At 36.6% G+C, this 9,390-nt stretch overlaps 1 pseudogene; it reads right to left on the bottom strand.

The window, feature by feature from the left end:
* Positions 1-6,872: 6,872 nt before the first annotated feature.
* LOC108317273 lies at positions 6,873-7,268 on the bottom strand (annotated as a pseudogene).
* Positions 7,269-9,390: the final 2,122 nt, after the last annotated feature.

Genomic DNA, 9,390 nt, shown 5'->3' with positions numbered 1-9,390 from the left:
ATGATCCTCTTACGGGCTGTCAAAAGACAAAATTATAACAAATTCAGTTTAAAGACCTTAACTGGCTTTTATTTGCAATTCTAGATTCAGGCAATACCCCATTATATAAAACAGAATGAGTATTCCAATAAGCTGAGCTGAGGAGGTTGGCTTTTTGGACAGAAAGGACTGAGGAAAGCAGAAACCTAGAACACAAAGTGGACTGGTCATTTTAAAGTTATTTTCCTTAAAAAGGTTAAAGCAGAGGGAATATCCTTATCATGCGGACTAAACCTAGCCTGTCTGGAAATTTGACTATTATTACTCTTCTGATTTCTCAGAAGGTCAGATAAGCAACTTCATTTTGGCTTGGTGGCCTGGAACTTAACACAAATAATTTCATTTTAGTTTGATCTTTTGAGCTTAGTGTAGGAGCTCAGTTCAAATCAATAGTCACCTATACATTTTATTTAACAACAATAACATCAGATGAATTTGAAGAGGAAAATTTAATCACGTGAAACAATATTGACAGGCATTAGACACATCAGCAGTCTCCTTACACCTGTGTGTACATACATTACTGAGTTACACTAAAAACACTCTCAGAAGATTCGTTCTACAAAGGCTGTGCTCCCACAGCCCTGCTCTCCTCCAATCACCCCTTATCTCCCACACATGAATATTTTCTTTTCTGGTACATTTGACATTACTGTAGTTTAGTTAGTCTTTAATTATATTTCTACCATAGGCGGGTGTTGAACAATGAGAACACATGGACACAGGGAGGGGAGCACTACACACTGGGGTCAGTTGGGGGGAAATAGGGGAGGGACGGTGAGGGGTGGGAAGCTGGGGAGAGATAGCAAGGGGAGAAATGCTAGATGTAGGTGATGGGGAGGAAGGCAGCAAATCACACTGCCACGTGTGTACTTATGCAACAATTTTGCATGTTCTTCACATGTACCCCAAAACCTAAAATGCAATAAAATAAATAAATGGGGGAAAAAAAAAAAGATGGCTCTGAAAACCGCCCTGTGTCTCTGATATTTATGGTTTTTGTTTAGCTCTGCCTTGCTAGAAGAATCCCAGTTTCAAATATTCTGGCCTGTTGTCTTTATAATGCACTCATATTTATCAAACCTTGCATCCTGGATTTTAGTTTCTAAAATAATGTCTTGGCACTCTTGTTTGAAATTTAAAATTTTTTTTCATGGAAATCTTATTCCAAACTTTGGTCAGACTCCCAGGCAAGCCCAAAGCTCATTTAACTCATAGTTGAATATGATACAGATAATATAAGTGAATTATTTCTCAATTAATCTGTAAGCCTACACTGATTTCATAGTGGACAAGAGCATACAAAGCATCTTAGTACTGTGGGCTAACACGAGTAATGAGCTAGCACCAAAGCAGTGCAGGGCAGCAGATAATGCTGGAAGAAATACAAAGAATTGATCATAGTTGCAAATATAAGAGTCAGAATTTTTTAGATTGTAATTAACAAAAATATAACCAGTTCTTCTCAAGTAATCAAAGCTTATATTATGGATTATCAGGGAAGTAAGCAGGAACAGAAAAGAATCCCAGTCAGCAGAGAACTGAAGTCACAGAAAAAATCTGGAATGAATCTGAGAATAGAACAGCACGGGTAACTCTCCAGGCACAGCAACAGCTGCAGTGATGTGGTCCTTTACATGCCCTCTGCGCAGTGCTGCGCTGTTAGGTGACTCGGCTACTCTCTGTTTTACCTCTTTCAACTTCTCTGATCAGTACTTGACTCTCAGGCTATTTTTGCATTAAAATGCCACATTAAGAATATTATTGCTTTAGACAGTCCCTATCTAATGTACTGGGGACCACTTCATGGACTGCTGTCCTCTCCATAGACAACCCGTTTTAGGAATGCCACCAATCTTCAATCCAGTCAGGGGCAATGAGGGTGCTGAAGTAAGGTGGCCATATGTCCTGGTTTGTCCTAGTTTGTCCCAGCTTACATCTATTATCATGGTGTCATTAATAGCACCCCTTTTATTCTCAAAATGTTTGATTTGTATACAAATTATATGGCTGCTCTATGCAGAGTCACATTGAACCAAAGCACGAGATTTTTAGGTCAGAAAATGCCTGCAGGAGGGCAAGTACTGGCATTTACCCCAACCATCTGTCCAGTTCAGTAGGCTATTGCCTCAGCAAGGGCCAATCCACTAAATTGCTAGATTATAGAACTAATTGTTACCAATATATGCAACTCATCAGTTCTAGATGCAAATGTTACATTCATGCATTCAGTATGTTTTATGTGGAATGTCTCTTTGTTCCAGGTACTATTCTAGGCACTGCAGATGCAGCAATGAACAAAGCATAAAAATCTGTATCCTCATGGTGTTTACATACTAATAACAGAATTTTCTAATCATGGGAAATATTCACTGAATACTTCTATATACAGGGCATTGTTGTCATTATATTATTTAAATATACTACCTCATTATGTTTTCAAAATAATTACATTGTGTGGGTTCTACTGTCATCATCACCATCATTGTCATCATCACCATCGTCATCATCATAAATGACTAAGATGGATAGAAATTTAGAAACACATCAAGGTGAGACAGTTAATGAGCGATGGACCAAGGGCTTGAATCTAGACAGTCGGGTTCTGAGTTCCTGCTGCTGATCACTATACTATACCACTTCTCTGTTAACAGAAAGTACAGTCTCTTGAAAACTTATAGAAATTGTAGAAGATGTAGAAGATTGTATGAGTCCAAGGGAGGACAGCTCTACTTAAAATGCCAAAGAAATTTTGAAGTGGAATCTGGATACGTTACTACAGACAGCCTTTGCATTTTTCTGCCAATTCCCAACACTGATGGGGCACAGCTGGGCAGATATTTGCCCACTCCATGGAGAAGCCCTTGCAGACCAGTTGCCTGTGAACACTTTGTGCTTGAAGGTTACATTTTTCTTAGATCACAGGCATGTGTTTAAGCCACTGTTTCTCAAGTCCATACCTTACCAGCTAGACTGAATTCTGGATATTTACAAACTTAGCCATGCTTTGCTAAATTCAACTTTTCAGCTTAATTTTTCTTTCTTAAATATTGTTTTTATTATTTTAGACTTTTTGAATTTCCATAACCATATTTTAGAATTTATGGTAATTTCAGAAGAAAAGTATGCTAGGATTATGATAGAGATGGTTTTCAGCTGTGTAAACACTTAGGCTCCTGACTTACAACTAGTTCACCAAATTAAAATGCTAATTTTCATTTAAAAACAAAACCAAACCAATTAATTTTTAAAAACTATACATGCATACACACACATATACATATATGTGTATATATATGTGTATGTGTGTGTGTGTGTGTGTATATATATATATATATATACACCTTATTTTCTTTCCTCAGTATAATTGTTCATTGTCTACAATATTATCTCCAAGAACTAGAGGGCTTTAGGCCAAGAGTGCAAAGTTAGGTTAATATTTGAAAACTAATTAATCCAACTCACCAAATTACAAAATTAAGGAGCAAATGTGATTCTCTCAGTAGTTACAGAAAAAGCAACTGATAAAATTTAATATGAACAGTAAAAGTCTCAGTAAACTAGGAATATAAAGGAACTGCCTCAATATGATAAAGGCATTCATACAAAAGCTTTAACTCTGCATTGGTAAATTAATGAATTTGTTTGCATAAAATCATAGAGAAGTTAAGAATGTCTGCTCTTACCCTTTTGTTTTAACATTGTAATGGAGATTCTAGCAGTGCAAGAAGGTAAAAGAAAAAAATAGGCATAAGATTGAGAGAAAATAAATAAAATTTTCTCCATTCCATGACAATACGATTGTTTATGTGGAAAAATCATAAGAAATCTACAAAATAATTGTAATTAATTTTTAAATTTAAATGATTGTGGGATATCAGATCAAAACAAAAATATAACATCAAGTAAATATAAAAAATTAAATTGCATTTCCTTCTATATACTGGCAGTCAAAATTAGAAAATAACTTTACAAAACAATAATGTTTACAATAGCAACAAAAAGCATACTTTGGAATAGTTATTAATGTGCAAGAACTCTGCACTGAATACATTTTAAAGAAACAAAGAGAAATTAAGGAAGACAAATAAATGAGATAAACTACTTTAACAGATTGGAAGACTCAGTATTGTTAAGATATTATCTCTGCACTACCAGTGGCAGTCAGGCAGGGTTCAGCTGTTAAACAAGGATCACAGAACCCAAAATGGCCCTGTTTCGAAATCTACAGCTTATTGCAGAAAAAGGATATAATATATAGCAGGCACTCAAGAAACTTTTGTCTAAGTGTCCTAGAGAAGCCAGGTACAAACGAATTTTCCTCCCTGTCTAAAGTTCTCCGGAGGCACACTTTCTCTCTTGGATAAGGAGCCACCAAAATGTGCAGGGAACACCAAAGAACCAAGAAATCTAAAAAGGAATCTCGGCTGAGATTTCTTATACTCTGCTGATTACATAAGCATTTCTGCTATGTAATCAGCCCCAACAGCACAGCCCTCCAATGGTCTGTCTGAGACAGGATAGTAAATTATCTAACTATTATTGATAACAATCAGTAAACAAAGTTAAAATGCTGGTCCATACAACCTAAAATCCCTGGAGCCCATGACTACAAAGCAAAAACATTATGAAAACACGTTTCATGCCTTGATAGAAGTTACTTTCATGCAGGTGCTTTAGCAAAACAGCTCAGGCCAAATTCAGAGGTGATTGAATTAACCCTCATGATATTCTCCCTCAGCTAGAATTAACAACATCTCTATCATAATCCTAGCATACTTTTCTTCTGAAATTAACATAAATTCTAAAATATGGTTATGGAAACTCAAAGACTCTAAAATAATAAAAACAATATTTAAAAAGAAAAATTAAGCTTGAGGCCTCACACTACTTGATTTCAAGACCTACTATAAAACTACAATAATTAAGACTGTGAAGCTGACATAAGTATAAATGATTAGATCAATGAAATAGAATACAGAGTCCAGAAAACAGGCCCTTGCAAATAGAGTTAATTGAATTTTCACAAAGACACCAAGGTAATTCAATCAGGAAAAGATAGTCTTTTCAACAAATTCTGGAATGCCTAGATAAACGTATTTTAAAAATGGGAACTTGGCTGGGCGTAGTGGCTCACACCTCTAATCCCAGCACACTGGGAACCAAGGCCGGTAGATCACCTGAGGTCAGGAGACCAGCCTGGCCAACATGGTAAAGCCCCATTTCTACTAAAATATAATAGTTAGCTGGGCATGGTGTCGGGCATCTGTAATCCCAGCTACTGCAGAGGCTGAGGCAGGAGAATCTCTTGAACCTAGGAGACGGAGGTCGCAGTCAGCCTAGATCTCATCATTGTGCTTCAGCCTGGGCAACAAGAGCAAAACTCAGTCTCGAAAAAAAAAAAAGGACCTCTTGTTCCAGCATAAGATGGAATAGACACCTATTTCCCTATCTTTCCCACTAAGTACAGCTAAAAATCCTAAACATTATATATGTAGAACACACACACAAGAACACAAGGAACAAGAAATAAGTGAATTCCCTGGGCTTTCTTTTTGTGTAATCCAAAATTAACAGAAACAAACTACTAATACACATAACCTGAGTAAATATCATGAACATTACGTTGAGCAAAAGAAGCCAGACATAAAGAGCACACACTGAACGATTCCATTTATATCAAGTGCTAGAAAAGTTCAATCTAATTTATGGGGATAAGAATCTGAAGAGGCTGCCTCTTGGAAAGCAGTGATTCACTAGACAGGGGTCAAGGGAGTTTATCAGAGTGATGAAATATTCTATATCTTAATTTAAATCGTGTTTCCAGGTGTACACGTTTGTCAAAATCCCTCAATACTATATAATTAAAATGTATATATTTGATTGCATGTATATTATACCCAATAAAAAAATTCTAATGGTAAAACAAATTATGTTCCATAAAACTATGTATTAACATGAAAGTAAGTTTAAGGTATAGTGGGAAGTCTCAGATCAGCAGAGAATGCTGATATGTATGGGGTGAATGAGTATGCTTATGAACTTTCATGAAAAAACTCACAGAAATATACCAAAATATTAATAATAATTGTTCTAATAAAATTAGGACTGTTTTTTCTATAGTTTCTACAATGCATATGTAATATTTTCACATATAAAGAAAAGTATTAAATAAGTTTAACAGATATATTCTACATATGGTGACTATAGTTAATAATACATACTTAAAGATTGCTCAAAGAATAGATTTTAAATGTTCTTGCCACACACACAAAAAAATAAATAAGTATGTGAGGTCATACATATGTTAATTAGCTTGATTTAGCCATGCCACAATGTATACATATGTTCAAAATATCATGCTATAAAACATAAATATTCAAATTAAATATTCATTTTTTAAAGAAATAAAAGGCACAGTTACTTTTCTTTATATTTACCATACCTCAGTAACTAAAAACTTTTCAAAATCTCCTGTTCAAACAGTTTGAGAAATTTGAATATTTATTTTGTAAATTGCAAATAGCATAATTTCTGTGCTTGACAATTCTCTGCTTAGGGCTTCTTCTTGCTGACTCTGTCTCTCCTCTCTGCTTCCTGGATCCTTGCCCCTCTAAGAAATCTTGGGAGTTGCAGAGACTAAACTGTTTAGAAATGCAGATAACTGAGATCGAAAAGAGTATACAAAATTTTTAGTATCCTGTATCTCAGTTACTCAACACAATTATCCAGGCTTTCTTTTTTTTTTTTTTTTTTTTTTTTTTTTTTTTTTTTTTTNTTCTTTTCTTTTTTTAACCACTAGATAAAAACACAGGGCTTTATCATTTCTCAACTCCAAAGGCAGCGGTCTTCAGAGGACAGGGAAATGAGTTCTGTCCACGGATGGGTGGCCCCTACTTGCCGGCGATGAGCGGGACCCGCAGGACCAGATGACCGAGTCCCCGCGCAGGAACATCCTGGAGATGTAGAGGTCTTTGTTGACTGGCTTGGACTTCTTGCCCTTGCGGCTCTTGGGTACCTCAGTCCATGTGTTCTCCAGCACCTAGTCGCAGTGCCTATGGAATGCCTTCGCGCGGCCCAAGAGTCTCATTGCTGTGGCAGTTGATGAGCAATTGGGTGTTGTTCTTGACTGACTGTGTGAACGACGAGATTGGACCTGTGTTCAATTCTTCCTTCTCTCACTTCTGCAGCTCCTCTGGGGTCATCACACTCTCGGGCTTGTTAAAGAGGCTCACAATGGTCACTATGCTCTCAGTTCACTCCCGTCTCCTCCACATTGCTGCTGCCTCTGATAGGCAGGCTTCCTTTTCTTTTCTTTTTTCTTTTTGAGACGGAGTTTTGCTCCTGTTACCCAAGCTTAAGTGCAATGGCACTATCTCGGCTCACCACAACCTCCACCTCCCAGGTTCAAGCGATTCTCCTGTCTCAGCCTCCTGAGTTGCTGGGGTTACAGGCTCCCACCACTACATCCGGCTAATTTTTGGTACTTTTAGTAGGGACAGGGTTTCACCATATTGGTCAGGCTGGTCTCGAACTCCTGACCTCAAGTTTTCCACCCGCCTTGGCCTCCCAAAGGGCTAGGATTACAGGCGGGAACCACTGCGCCCAGTGGATAGGCAGACTTTCTTAAACTGCCTCCCCAAAATGCATGAGTATGTAATCTTGGCCCCTGATGACTTCATGCCAAAGCACATTCCTCTCCACTTCTCATACATGCGGTCACACTGATAATTCTTAGACAAGGTTTATCATATCATCCTCTTAACATGCTACAAGATTTTGTTGTTAAAACCTTGACCACTCACTTTTCAGCTCTGACATTTCTCTGTATTTAATTATCCACAACAATCCTGACATACAACTTATCTGTATTGCAACTGTAAGCTTCATAGTCAACAGAAGAAACACTAGAGTAAATTAACTTATTCTGGAACTTTACAAATGAAGAATTCATAGTTGGAGAGAAATTAAAGATACAGTACATCTTCACTTGATGTCATTGACCGGTTCTCAAAAACTGTGACTTGAAGTGAAACAATATCCCCAAGGAAACCAATTTTTTCTCTCATCAACATTATGAGTTAGTTGGAAACACATTTAACTAAATGACATTATTAGAGGACTTGCTTTATGTTTTTTTTGCTTAAAGTTACACTTTTCAAGGACCTATTGATGACATCAAGGACATGCCAGCTCCCAGTATTCAACAAATATCAACTTAACTCTTAATATGAAGAGGCACAAAGAAGACATACAGGTATAAAGGCAATTAGTAGTATTTACCAACCTTTACCAAGTGCTTACGTACTTAGTGTCATCTACAGTGCTAAGAATTTTACGTATTTTATTTAATCCTCAAAACAATCATGATTGTTGCTAACATCATTCCCCTTTTACTGACAGACACTGGTGTTCAGAGTTCAATAACTTACTCAAGGGCACATAACAAGTAACTGAAAAATCTAGAATTGAAAGACCAGTAAGCTAACTCCAAAGACTATGCTCTAAATCTCATACCATTATCATACATAAGCCAACATGTATCTTTCTTAATCTTTTGAATATTTTAAATTAAATAAAAAGATTTTAATTGTCTTTTTAAATTAAATTTAAAAGATTTTATTTAAGCCTTTTAAAATCTTTCTATTCTTGGCATGTAGTATCTGGAATATAGTAGATTATTCACAATATTTTGGGCAGTGCATTAAGCTATCTAGTAACAAATTCAAAGGAAAATTTATTCAATCTCTGCTTTGTGGTAGGCTCTATGTTATCTTCTTTGCATATAGTATCAAACTTAATCCTCATAGTAGCCTATGAAATTATTACGATTATATCATTAGTGCAACTGAGAAATTGGCCAAGTTAAGAAATGCATCCAAAAGCTACTCCATTAAGACTGGAGGCTGATATTTACACAAAATCTGACAAAAGACCTGAGTATTTCTTTCTACCACACTAATATTTTTTGAGACAATAGCAGATTGAAAAAGTACTCATATCCCAGAGAATACTTCTTATGCATTTTTTTTCTTATTAAGTTATCTGGAATTGAGCTAGTCCCTACATCTGATGGATCTTCTTTTATTTATTTATTTAGTTAGTTAGTTAATTGCATTTTAGGTTTTGGGGTACATGTGAAGAACATTTAAGATTGTCACATAGGTACACACGTGGCAGTGTGATTTGCTGCCTTCCTCCCTATCACCTATATCTGGCATCTCTCCCCTTGCTATCTCTCCCCAACTCGCACCCCCCACCCTCCCTCCCCTATTTCGCCCCAACAGACCCCAGTGTGTCGTGCTTCCCTCCCTTTGTCCATGTGTTCTCATTGTTCAACACCCGCCTATG

Source organism: Cebus imitator, unplaced genomic scaffold (genome assembly GCF_001604975.1).
Source record: "Cebus imitator isolate Cc_AM_T3 unplaced genomic scaffold, Cebus_imitator-1.0 Scaffold199, whole genome shotgun sequence".
Lineage (NCBI taxonomy): Eukaryota > Metazoa > Chordata > Mammalia > Primates > Cebidae > Cebus > Cebus imitator.
This window is presented reverse-complemented; position numbering and strand designations above follow the sequence as displayed.